Below are 13659 nucleotides of genomic sequence, written 5' to 3'. Positions count from 1 at the left end.
TGGTTCAGCCTGGGTGGCGGAAAACCATTGAGCCAGGAGTTAGAGGGTGAGAGATGTTACCGTCTGAAACCCTGAGAAATCGGAAGGAACTGTCTCTTGGCCATTCCCCGAAGCCTACTAGTGAATAGGTGTAATTGGAGGTTCAGGAAAAACGGACCCTAAGCAGCGTAGCACCATCCACGCTTGTCTGCACTCACCGCTCATTATTTGAAGTCGGCTGGGGAAGCGGGCAATCTGTGCTTCCTGGCGCTCTTGGGTGACCGGCGTCGGTGTGAGGCAGGAGAGCGTCTTCCGCGTTAGTCGCTAGGAAGCAGGGGCCCTGCAAAGCTCCGCCCGTCGAGGCAAGAGGAGGCGAGGCACCGGAAGGTGAGGGGTGGGTCAAGAGGAGGCCGGGCTGAAGCGGAGCTCTTCCCCTGAGAGGAGGCAGAAGAGTGAGAGAGACGTGGAAACGAAAAGGGGGGAGGCAAGAATCAATTCCCCCACTCGCTGACAGGACTTTGGTGAGAGTACCACCGTCGGAGTCCTACAGTCAGCGGGGAAGCCCCGTCGAGTGCTCTTCACCTTCCGGATTCCTGACAAGCTCGTCATCACCAAGTAAGCTGGGAATTCTGTCCTGGAGGGAGGGAAAAGACTCGGCACTCCCAAAATCCCTGCGGGGTTGTAACTGTGGTCGGGCTGCTGGGCCTAGGAGACTTGCGACTGAGAGCCCTGACTGTAAAATCCAACCCAAGTTCAGTGTATGCCGGGGTTCTTAATGGAGGATGGTAACCCTCGAATATACTAACCATCCACAGCCATCCTGAGAAAGGTTCCAAACCAGGGATAGATTAGGATCGATACTTAATCAATCTTGACTAGGAGCATGGTTGTTACAGCAATGCTGGAAATTGAACTTTGACGGTCTAAAGTGAGAGTGTACACGTTCAACGTAAAGTCTATTTATTCCAAAGTATTACCATGTCTTTCGGAGGTACTTGTAGAGTGTATCCAATGGTGGTAAGAATTAATGTCACAACTTAATTTTGACCTTCTAGGCAAGCTACCATTGGACTCAATTTCTAAGTACAAATATTACAGAGCTACCTCTGGAACCTGTATCCCATTTGTAATTCCAATGTGTCCTTTATGGTAATGTAAATCTTACTGCACGCGTTGACATACAGAGTCACATTTTGATTGTCACAGAAGGGAAGGTATGCACTAACAGAAAAAAAGGATGACCTTCTTGCAAAGTAACTCTTATTCCTATTAGCACTAGGTTATTAGAATTAAGTAAGGTCTGCTAATGTAACTGAATTCAGTGTTATAATTCATGGAATCACAAAAGTATGCCAAATATTAATGATGGTACCTAAAATGCAGATGTAACAGATTGTGAGGTTACTGAAAAACTAACTGAAAGAAGAGATAAAGCTTTTCAACTTTTCTAAAAAGATTGGTGTAGTGTAATTTTTGAGTGGATGGACGCTGGGTTCCTCTGAGGGTGTGACGCAAACTTAACACTTTTGCCTTTGGAAGGACCTTTCTACCCTGTATCAAGCTACCTTTGTGATCTGGTAACCCCAGGTCCAACAGATACGAACTACTGAAGCAATTGTTCCTTTTAGTTTTAAGGGCTGGGTTGTGAAAGTGGCGTTATACGCTGATGATTTAATGATCTATACGAGTAGTTTGAATGATTCGCTGGCTATCATAAATTGCTTATTATCCGATTTTGGTTATCAAATTAACCACCAAAAAACTGAAATTATGCATTGGAATATAACGTTACCCCTGACTGAGTCTAAAAACAGAATTAAATATTTGGGGATTGAAGATCCAAGAAGCATTGAAGAGGTGGCACAAGTTAATCTTGATCTCAAAATTAAAGAAATGAGGAAACTGTTAAAATCATGGAGTTGTTTACAACTCACATTCTTGGGGAGATCAAACATTATCAAAATGGCCATTCTACCAAAGTTCTTATTCCTATTCAATGCAATCCCTTTGGAGTTTAACTCTCTGCAGATACAAAAGATACAGAGTGAAATCAACTCTTATTTGGGCATCTAAAGGGGTAAGAATAGCCTGGGGAAAGCTCTTCCAAAATTAAAGTAGGGGGGGGATTGCCAGTCCAGACTTAGCCATGTATTCTAAAGCTTTTCATTTTAAAAACATTCGAATTTTACTTCTTGCCTGAGAGTCCTACCCGGCCTATTGGAAAGCCGTAACCGATCAAGATCATTGTCTTTATAAATTCGGTCATCCCAAATATTTTAAAAAGATCAGACTGAAGGTATTAAGATCAGCATATAAAATGTCAGAGATAAGGAAAGTTTGGAGGTTTTCGTATTACAGCCCTCTGGCCCCAATATGGAACTCGCCGGGTACTTCAGAATGCCTGAAAGATGCCCTAGCATGTCCTTTGAAAAAAAGCAGGAATTGAGAGGGGGGGGGGTCTTCTGGAAAACGAGATCCTTAAACACTGGGTCGTCTTAGCGGAAAGAACCAATAATGAACTATCAAGATTTAAATATTACCAAATGGCCTGCTGGACCAGAGGACAAGTAATAATACCGGACTTGGACAGTATGCTAGAGGAGAACCTACAAAAAGACCAATTCGAAAGGAGGTTTCACTTTGGTACTGGCACTTGATTGAGGGAAAAAAGGCTGATTTTGATACACTGGAAGACATTTGGAAGAAAATCTTTCCGGAAAAAGACGTGCAACATTATTGGCAAGTATCTTGCACCTTTTTATGGCACATTATTGTTTCTGTACCTCTCAGGAGAAACCCTCTTTTTACTTTGCATAGGTCGTATTGGACACACGAAAAATTGTCCAAAATGAACACACAGATGCTGAAAAAATTTCCTAAATGTGGAGAAATGAAGGCCAGTGACATACACGTGTTTTTTACATGCACTCACCTTGACGTTTACTGGCATGCGGTCGGTAAGATTGTTGATAAAGCTCTAGATTTCAATGTCAAGGTAAGTTCTTTCACTATCATTTTTGGCATTTTAGATACTGCGGAATTTAATATTAATTTAAGTAGAAAACAGAACCACTTGTTATTTATGTCTATGTTATTGGCTAGAAGAGAGGTGTGTAAAAACTGGATTCTTCTATCACCTCCTCAAGTAGACGATTGGGTTCGGGCAATGAACAAATTCAGAAAGCTGGATGAAATGAGAGGGAATGGGAAACGTACGAACTATTGGGAATTATGGGACAAGGTTAGGTGGTAGGGCAGGGAGGGAAGTCCAATGATTTAACACCTTAAGAGCGTTGTAAATCCCTCCCCAGTGCTGCGCTGTCCATTGGAACTAGTGCTGAATGGACGTCCAACGGTCGCACGCAGCACTGGGGAGGTAGTGGCCGTGACGACCGTTGGCCGACGGCAGCAATTAAGGGGTTAAACAAACACGATCACGCAAGTTCTTTCTATGGTGGCATATCGCTCGAACAAATGAGTTGGAACTTGCTGGTTTTTAGGACATGGCTAATTTTCGCTTCTCTGGGTATTCCCCTGTGCACGATACAGGGGTGACCCTGTTGCCAATTGCATAAAGATCGTATAAATGAGGACTTAAAAAAAAAAAAAAAAAAGGCAAGGAATGCAAGCCACTGGATGAGTATGAGACAGATAATAAAGCCAATGGAAAGCAGTGGGTGGTATGATGTTAGCCCCCGTATGTTCACAAAGGATCTTTTGCACTTACTGGTGGACAAGACCTAACAAGGCAAAGAGCTGTAACTCAGATGTGGTAACAAAGCAATAATGCAGGCAGATGTTGTCATACGAAACATTGGTAAGAGTGGGCTTCATGAATCAATCAGGAATGTAGGTAGCACGACTACTCACACGTGAGTGTCTCAAGGTGCTTATCAATGCTGCCTACATTAATGGGTCAATGCTTCCGTACAATATAGACTACTGGGGACCTGTTCAGAGCTAAAAACGTAATACACAACTGCAAGCAAAGCAAGCCAGTGGGACACAGCGGCATTACTAGAAATAGTAATGTGTTTAGAACAATTACAGGGCTGAACTCAGCACAAGTGATACAAAACCTTGTTAAAGGAGACAAGAAAACGGAATTAGTAAAACAGACACTATATCCCTCTATATTCCAGGTAAAACGTAATACACAACTGCAAGCAAAGCAAGCCAGGTGGACACAGCGGCATTACTAGAAATAGTAATGTGTTTAGAACAATTACAGGGCTGAACTCAGCACAAGTGATACAAAAACTTGTTAAATGAGACAAGAAAACGGAATTAGTAAAACAGACACTATATCCCTCTATATTCCAGGTAAAGGAAAACAAGAACTTCATGGAGGAATCCACCAAGGCTTCACCACCAGCAACACTGAACCCTCAACCTTCACACTCGCAGAGCAGCACCCTCGTCTGCTGCCCGGGCCCCCCCGGACAACGCACCCGCTCCAACAGCACTATCGCAGCCTCAGCCGCCTGCGTGAGCCTCGACTCCAACGCCTTCATCCAACTCGAGCCACCTCCTTGAGACCTGTCCAGCCTCCTACTCACCCAGCAGTGCCAGGCCCCAGACATGCTGCTGGAACCCCCCCCCCCCAGACTCCACCGTCACCAGCATAAGAGTAGACAAGCCCATGCCCATCACTTGGTTGAACCACGTCCTCGTCAACTCCAGCATACTCATCCCACACCACTGCAGAAACAACTGACACAGCTTTAGAACAGTGACAACAATCCTGTGTACAAGCGAGGTGTATACATCTATCATGCTCAATCAAAAGAACACAATAGGTAGTAAATGAAACAAAGTGGACACGATAGAATGTCTTTTGGTTCTTCAAAGGATTGTATTTGACCTTCCTTTGTTGAAATGTAACTTCAAAAGCAAATGACCAGCCGACACGTGTTTCGTCAAGCGGGCAAGGAGCCTGTGACTCTTCAGGGCTGTAAGCACAAATGTGGTAACGGTCTGTATAGCCGGTGATATTTCTGACCCGGCGTCTGGGGTCTGGGTTGAAAGAATCAGCGATAGTGAGTCACTGTGGACTCAGAGACGGGCGGGTACATCCGTCTCAAACCAGCTAATGCCTGGGATATGGCAGAGGAGAGACGGGTCCTGTCTTCTTAAGGGGGAACCAAATCTTTAGAACAGGACTGGAACCAGAGCTCAGAAGTATCCTGCTCTTTCGACCTCCAACACCACTGCCCCCGATACAGCAATCCAACACCACTGCCCCCGATACAGCAATCCAACACCACTGCCCCCGATACAGCAATCCAACACCACCGCCCCCGATACAGCAATCCAACACCACCGCCCCCGATACAGCAATCCAACACCACTGCCCCCGATACAGGGGAGAGGGGTTGGCCTAACGGCTAAGGCGCTCGACCTCGGACCTGGGGATCTGGGTTCGAGTCTCGGTAACGACGCCAATAACCCCCTGTGATTCTGGGCAAATCACTTAATCTCCCCGTGCCTAGAAAAAAAAAAAATGAAAGTGTGTCCTCATGTAACGTAACTGGTGCTATGTAAAAGTGCTCTGATAACTGATTCGGTTCGGTTCTAGTTCGCGCTATATAAAACTCCAAAAAAAAAAAAAATCCAACACCACTGCCCCCGATACAGCAATCCAATACCACTGCTCCCGATACAGCAATCCAATACCAATGCCCCGATACAGCAATCCAACACCACCGCCCCGATACAGCAATCCAACACCACCGCCCCGATACAGCAATCCAACACCACTGCCCCCGATACAGCAATCCAACACCACTGCCCCCGATACAGCAATCCAATACCACTGAACCCGATACAGCAATCCAACGCCACTGCCCTCGACACAGCAATCCAACACCACTGCCCTCGACACAGCAATCCAACACCACTGCCCCCGATACACCAATCCAACACCACCGCCCCCGATACAGCAATCCAACACCACCGCCCCCGATACAGCAATCCAACACCACTGCCCCCGATACAGCAATCCAATAGCACTGCTCCCGATACAGCAATCCAATACCAATGCCCCGATACAGCAATCCAACACCACCGCCCCGATACAGCAATCCAACACCACCGCCCCCGATACAGCAATCCAACACCACCGCCCCCGATACAGCAATCCAACACCACTGCCCCCGATACAGCAATCCAATACCAATGCCCCGATACAGCAATCCAACACCACTGCCCTCGATACAGCAATCCAACACCACTGCCCCCGATACAGCAATCCAATACCACTGCTCCCGATACAGCAATCCAATACCACTGCTCCCGATACAGCAATCCAACACCACTGCCCCCGATACAGCAATCCAACACCACTGCTCCCGATACAGCAATCCAATACCAATGCCCCGATACAGCAATCCAACACCACTGCCCTCGATACAGCAATCCAACACCACTGCCCTCGATACAGCAATCCAACACCACTGCCCTCGATACAGCAATCCAACACCACTGCCCTCGATACAGCAATCCAACACCACTGCCCTCGATACAGCAATCCAACACCACTGCCCCTGATCCAGCAATCCAACACCACTGACCCCGATCCAGCAATCCAACACCACTGCCCCCGATACAGCAATCCAATACCACTGCTCCCGATACAGCAATCCAATACCACTGCTCCCGATACAGCAATCCAACACCACTGCCCCCGATATAGCAATCCAACACCACTGCCCTCGATACAGCAATCCAACACCACTGCCCTCGATACAGCAATCCAACACCACTGCCCCTGATACAGCAATCCAATACCACTGCTCCCGATACAGCAATCCAACACCACCGCCCCCGATACAGCAATCCAACACCACTGCCCCCGATACAGCAATCCAATACCACTGCTCCCGATACAGCAATCCAATACCACTGCTCCCGATACAGCAATCCAACACCACTGCCCCCGATACAGCAATCCAACACCACTGCTCCCGATACAGCAATCCAATACCAATGCCTCGATACAGCAATCCAACACCACTGCCCTCGATACAGCAATCCAACACCACTGCCCTCGATACAGCAATCCAACACCACTGCCCTCGATACAGCAATCCAACACCACTGCCCTCGATACAGCAATCCAACACCACTGCCCTCGATACAGCAATCCAACACCACTGCCCCTGATCCAGCAATCCAACACCACTGACCCCGATCCAGCAATCCAACACCACTGCCCCCGATACAGCAATCCAATACCACTGCTCCCGATACAGCAATCCAATACCACTGCTCCCGATACAGCAATCCAACACCACTGCCCCCGATATAGCAATCCAACACCACTGCCCTCGATACAGCAATCCAACACCACTGCCCTCGATACAGCAATCCAACACCACTGCCCCTGATACAGCAATCCAATACCACTGCTCCCGATACAGCAATCCAACACCACTGCTCCCGATACAGCAATCCAATACCAATGCCCCGATACAGCAATCCAATACCAATGCCCTCGATACAGCAATCCAACACCACTGCCCCCGATACAGCAATCCAATACCAATGCCCCGATACAGCAATCCAATACCAATGCCCCGATACAGCAATCCAATACCAATGCCTCGATACAGCAATCCAACACCACTGCCCTCGATACAGCAATCCAACACCACTGCCCCCGATACAGCAATCCAACACCACTGCTTCCGATACAGCAATCCAATACCAATGCCCTCGATCCAGCAATCCAACACCACTGCCCTCGATACAGCAATCCAACACCACCGCCCTCGATCTAGCAATCCAACACCACCGCCCTCGATCCAGCAATCCAACACCACTGCCCTCGATACAACAATCCAATACCACTGCCCCCGATACAGCAATCCAACACCACTGCCCTCGATACAGCAATCCAACACCACTGCCCTCGATCCAGCAATCCAACACCACTGCCCTCGATACAGCAATCCAACACCACTGCCCTCGATACAGCAATCCAACACCACTGCCCCCGATACAGCAATCCAACACCACCGCCCCCGATACAGCAATCCACCCCGAATCCATCTTCAACGCCTGGATCAGGCCCCGTACCCCATGTGCAGACTCCTCTATGCACACATCCGTCTGTGCACCCCGGCTTCTCTCGAAGGCAACAACGCCACGAGAACTAGACTACAAGCAAGCTGCTACAAAGTCATAACAAGCATTGGCACAGCCAATAGGTCTTGCCTTTGGGAGCTTATAAGTGTTTACCCAAGCAGCAGAATATCCTTGTTGTTGTACACAGACAAGTTCATTAACCCCTTCCACCCCCCCCCCCCCCCCCTCCAAACGGATATGAGAACCACAGGAATGGGCTTCATTTGCAGCGGTGTCTGGAGCAGCCCTACATCCGCTGGTGCTCGGATTATAATCTCAAATATAAATGATAAATAAAGGCGCCTAGAAGAAAGAATGCGAGAGTCACTAGAGGCCAGAGCAGGGCTCGGAGATCTGAACAGTAAACGAAGGAAAAGCTGCCGCCCATGGCCCCACTCCCTGCGCGAGCCATCCTTCGGGGGCCCCACTGTACCCCCCCCCCCCCCCTGGGGGGTCTCAGGGGCCCGGGCCGTGTATATAGTGCTGGTCCCCATGTGACGTCATGGGGCCCCTGGGTCTGAGCAGCGCCCCCCCCCTCCTCCCGGGCCCGCAGGGGGCGCGGCTCCAGGGCAGGGTGCGCGCGTGGAATTGTGGGACTTGTAGTCCTCATTTATAATGACATTGGGACTTGGACTACAACTCCCAGAGTTCGAAGGGACCCCCCCCCCCCGGCCTGGACCTGGGAGCCGAGGGGGGGGGGGGGGCTGCTTCTTCCCCCGCCCCCCCCCGGGAGCCCCTCAGGTCCTGCTGCCTCCGGTGGGGGCCTCACATGCCCCCCCCCCGGGGCTCTGCTCACCTGCGCTCCCGCCGGGCCCCGCCTGCAGGGGGCGGTGAACGGTTCGGACCGGCGCTGCCATCACAATGAGGAATAACACTGACAGCTCCTCCGACCGGAACTGACGTCAGAACGCCGGCGAGCACGGCCCGAAACAAGCCCCGCCCACACAAGGACGGAGAGGGGTTACACAGGACCCGGAAGAGGGAGGCAGGAGGCTCCTGCGCAGGCGCAGAGGGCCCAGGCCAGACACACAGGTGACCCCGAGCAGGGCACAGAGGCCCTGAGTGACATGTCCAAGCCTCCCATGCAGCCATGGGGCTTAATTACTAAAGAACCAGCTGAGATACATAAGGATTTAGGATTACATGACTTACATAAGAGATACAAACAGAAAAAAAAGAAAATGTACAACATGTAGAGTCACACAAGGAAGAGATACAAACGGATACACTCTAAAATCACATAGGAATGGTAGAGAGTACAAAGGTCTACTACATATACTAGTGATTACAGTTCAAAATGTACAAATAGTAAATTCACACAGGATTACAATTTAACAGCGATTACGCTTGGACAACGAGATAATACATTTTTATTATTTATTTATTTATTTATGCAGTTTTTATATAGCGCAGACTTTACCCGAAGGCATCAGAGCGCTTCACAATAGGAACAGAAATTAAACATAATGAGAAACATTACACATTAACAAATTACAAAAGCATACGTTACGTTACATAAGGTAATAGTGACAATTGTGAGCAAACAAAATACATGAGGTAGTAAAAAGTGCACAAGAGGAAAAAGTGACAAGTGTGCGGTTACAAGAGAAAACAAGTATCATTTGAGGTATAATACTGCAAAAGGTGCTAGACACTCAGGCACAAAAAGCGTTACGTAGGCAAAGGTGGCACTTGTGCAGGTAACAAAGGTAGAACATGTGAGAGGTAGCAAACCGTGTATTACCAGGGCAAAGTGGTGTGTGCATGTTACAAAAGGGCACCAAACACAAGTACATGGAGAACACTACAAACAGGCAGACACACCAACCACAAGAATACACTGGGAAGGCACTTCCATGGTCATGTGAGGTAGAAATTATCAGTAGTGGGAAGTCTTCCTCCAAATAACAAGAGGACGTGAATCACTTTTGGAGGTGTCTCTGGAGGAGGAGAACTTTGAGGTCCCTTTTAAAGGCCTGGGAGGAGGCGGTGGTCCGGAGCTGAGGCGGAAAAGAGTTCCAGATTCTCACTGCGTTGCCTGAAAAGGATTGGGCCATTGTTCTCTCCTTCTTGAAAGTGGGAGGTTCAAGCAGAAGATTTTCCGCATTGCATGAGGGTCTAGAGCCTCCAGAGAGTTTCAGTTTCTTCGCCAGGTAGCGAGGAGAGGAGGAGTGCAAGGCTTTGTGGGTGATACAAGCGGTCTTGTAGATAGCTCTAGCCTCGAAGGGAAGCCAGCGGAGGGTAGATAACAACGGTGTGATGTGATCGCTTCTTTTGGCCCCATAACTGAAACGAGCTGCTGAATGGAAAACAGACTTAAGTGGGGACAGGTGAGATTTGGGGAGGCCAGTACATGTACATATATATATATATACATATCTAAGGCAGTCCAGCAAAAACAGAAAAACAATCGGGGGTCATCAGGAGAAGTGGGGAGGAAAGAAGGAACGGAACCAAGGTCAAACAAAATGGCGGGTCCAGGTCGTGGGTATAGATATACACCATCTCCAAAAATGGCGGGATGCACAAAAGTCACCAAAGTCAAGAATCCACAAGAGGAACCCAGAGAGCAGGATTCCATTGAGTAGAGTCAGAGGGGGGATGCAGCCACAAAACCAAAGGCGAACGGAAGGTTGTAAGATGTATGTAAAGGCTCTGGACCACTGGGGTATCACTGTCCACAATCCGCAAGAAGAAGGTCCGGGGAAGTGCCCTGGGGTCGGACAGCAACAGCGCCTGAAATACGCTCCATATCCACGAGGCGCTCGTTACACTGCGAGGGGGCATGGTGTGCGGCTCCCGGGCAGGGGGAGGGGTTCTCCACACTCAAGGGGTCCTACTCCTGCTGGTCCCGGGGAGGGCGATGCCCTGAGTCGGAGAGCAGGAGCGCCTGGACATGTTCATGCTTCCAATGCAGTCATGGGTGACATGCACATGCTTCCCATGCAGCCATGAGTGGCATGTCCATGCTTCCAATGCAGTCATGTGTGACATTCAGCTGCCAAAAGTGTGACACGAAAGAGCAACACTTTACAACAAGTACAACCAATAAATGACGCCCATCTAAAGACGTAAATAACAGAAATTACAACCCTTTGAGCAATGAAAAGCTCTAAAAGATTGGTTGAAACTAATGAAAACCCCTGAAATGGAAGGTCACTAATCTACATCCTCTTTCGAAGATGTCCCTAATGCAAAAAACAATGTCAGCACCATCATTCTTCACATTTAAGACACAGCATGAGGGAGTGCGCAGGGAGGGGGGCTGTGGATCCATATGCTTAGCTTGACACATCAGTCATGGATCAGCATTACGCAATAGGCCTCGAGTACGTCTTAGAGACCAGTATGTATGAAAATAATGTGATATTCAGAAAAACATGCTGCTGGTTGTCACTACAATGTAACTAAAACTGGAAGGGCAACCTAGTAAGATAATGCACTTGCTGCAGAGATGAGTGAACTTCACTGTAGAAAGACTGCATGACCCACCTGGGTACAATGTGCCACCAGAAGTGGCTACGAAGAGTGTCTGCCAGGATGAGCATCTTCCAAGTTCTTCAGTGGACTGAACAAAGGAGCCACTAGGCTGCCGCAGCAGGCAGTCCTAATTCCTGTAAGCCTGAAGAGCGGCGGACAGTCCATTCCTGAGCTATCGGAGAGTTCACCTGGTCTGACAGACATGCCAGAGAAGACATCTTTATATAATATCTGTTAGAAATGGGGGTCTCTAGTTGGCAGGATGTTACCCTGTCCAAGTAGGGACCCTTCTTCCTAGTCAGGACAAGGGAGTTTCACTTCTAAAATAACCCCTGCTCACCCCCTTGGTAGCTTGGCAAGAGCAGTCAGGCTTATCTCAGAGGAGGTGTGTAAAGCATTTGCACATAACATACATTAATAGAGTGAAAACACCACAAAAGTACACCACATCAGGTTTAGAAAAATAGCCAAAATGTATCTGCAAAAAACAAGACCAAAACTATATGAATCCACCATACAGTTATCAAGACATGAATAATGCAGACACAGACTTTAAAAACAGTTCCTTGAAGTCAATAGCTCCGTCCGGGGCTATCATGGCGTTGTGAACAAACAAATCCAACAGTTCTGGATGACTACAGGCCAGCTACAGTGTCGGGGAGACCTGCAAAACAGTACCTTTAGAAATGCAGGGTGTCAGGGACCTTGCAGTGTTCTCCGAAGAGCCAGCGTCTGTACCAGAGATCGGCACAGGAGTCATCAGGCCCTTGAAGTCACACGCATTGCAGGTCAAAATCGGTGCGGTTGAAGGCGGGAGTGCTGGCGGGCGTCGGGGCTGCGGTGCAATGTGCTGTGCCCTTAGGCAGCGGTGCAGGCCGCGGCTCGGTGACGGCTTCCAGCAGCATTGGTGAGACCAGGGCTGCGGTGTGAAGTGGGACGGTGCTTGTCACATTGCTGGCAGGTCACGGTGTAGGCAGCGTTGTCGCCGTTGTTGAAGGGCTGTCATCAGCTGACACACTGGAGTCGATGTCGCTGATGTTGTTGGGCCAAGGCTGCGGTGTTGGATGGGGCAGTGCATCGTGAAGCTTACGGGCATTGCCCTTAAACCATGGTGCAGGCAGTGGCATCGATGTCGGCTTGGAGCGGCGGTGTCAGGGATACCAGGGAGGTGGTGTGAAGCGAGGCGGTGTGAAGTGTGATGCCCACAGGTCATGGTGCAGGCAGCAGCTCGGTGGCAGCATCGATCGGCCTCATCGGTGAGACCAGGACCGCGGTGTGAGATGTAGCAGTGCTCTCTGTGGTGCCTTCTGGTCATAGAGCCGGCAGCGGCGTCATTGATGGCGTCAGGCTGCTTTTCTTCTGTTGCTGCACAAAACAGACAGTTCCAGGGCCACCCCTCTGTCACCTGCCAACCCGGGATCGGCCTTCTCTGGAGTAAACCCTTCAATGCAGAGGTACTGTGTGCTCTTTTTTATTTCTTCTTCTGTGCATGTGGCGAAGAATAAGAGCTGGAACTTGACTGCCACAAACCATATGCATCCCCAAGGACCTTTGAATAATGCATGGAACTTTTAGTGTAAAGGTTGAAAGGTATCCAAGCATGCTGGTAGCAACTGTGTAATGGATAGGATTAACACGCTGATCGAAGAGTGTGAGGATATATTAACAGTTGAACAAAATGCACGACCAGCCAGAGATAACTCCCCTTCCAGTTCAGCACAAACCAATAGTAGGAACCCAAACCAACATGTTGCTATTCCGGCTACGTTTCTTAATACGCAAATAAAAGGGCCTACTTCCAAGAGTAGTGATAAAAAACAGAACCTAGGGAAGACGGGCGACCCTCCTTCTAGCGATCTTCTTTGCAGCACTCCCAGCCCTGCAGATGACAACAATTTCCAACTTTTCGATCCTCTCATCACAAATACAAATAGGTACACAGCATTGTATAACAGCATGGAGGAAGAGAGGCCCCAGATACCAGAGGCACCCTGTAGGAGAGTAGGGTCTGCAATCCTATGATCACCCAGATTTTTGCTTTTTGCTGCACTGGTTTACGACTTTCCCTGGCTG

At 48.9% G+C, this 13659-nt stretch overlaps 1 protein-coding gene across 1 annotated transcript in view; it reads right to left on the bottom strand.

Annotated features, from left to right (window-relative positions):
• Nucleotides 1–8979, bottom strand: part of LOC144821617 (uncharacterized) — a 67742-nt gene extending 58763 nt beyond the window's left edge. The window contains exon 1 of the mRNA XM_078678856.1: nucleotides 8903–8979. The gene's annotated coding sequence lies outside the window, so the exon portion shown is untranslated. The remainder of the gene's footprint in view (nucleotides 1–8902) is intronic.
• Nucleotides 8980–13659: the final 4680 nt, after the last annotated feature.

This window comes from Lissotriton helveticus, chromosome 2_2 (assembly GCF_964261635.1).
Source record: "Lissotriton helveticus chromosome 2_2, aLisHel1.1, whole genome shotgun sequence".
Classification (NCBI taxonomy): domain Eukaryota; kingdom Metazoa; phylum Chordata; class Amphibia; order Caudata; family Salamandridae; genus Lissotriton; species Lissotriton helveticus.
The sequence above is the reverse complement of the archived record's forward strand: the minus strand, read 5'-3'. Positions and strand labels throughout refer to the sequence as shown.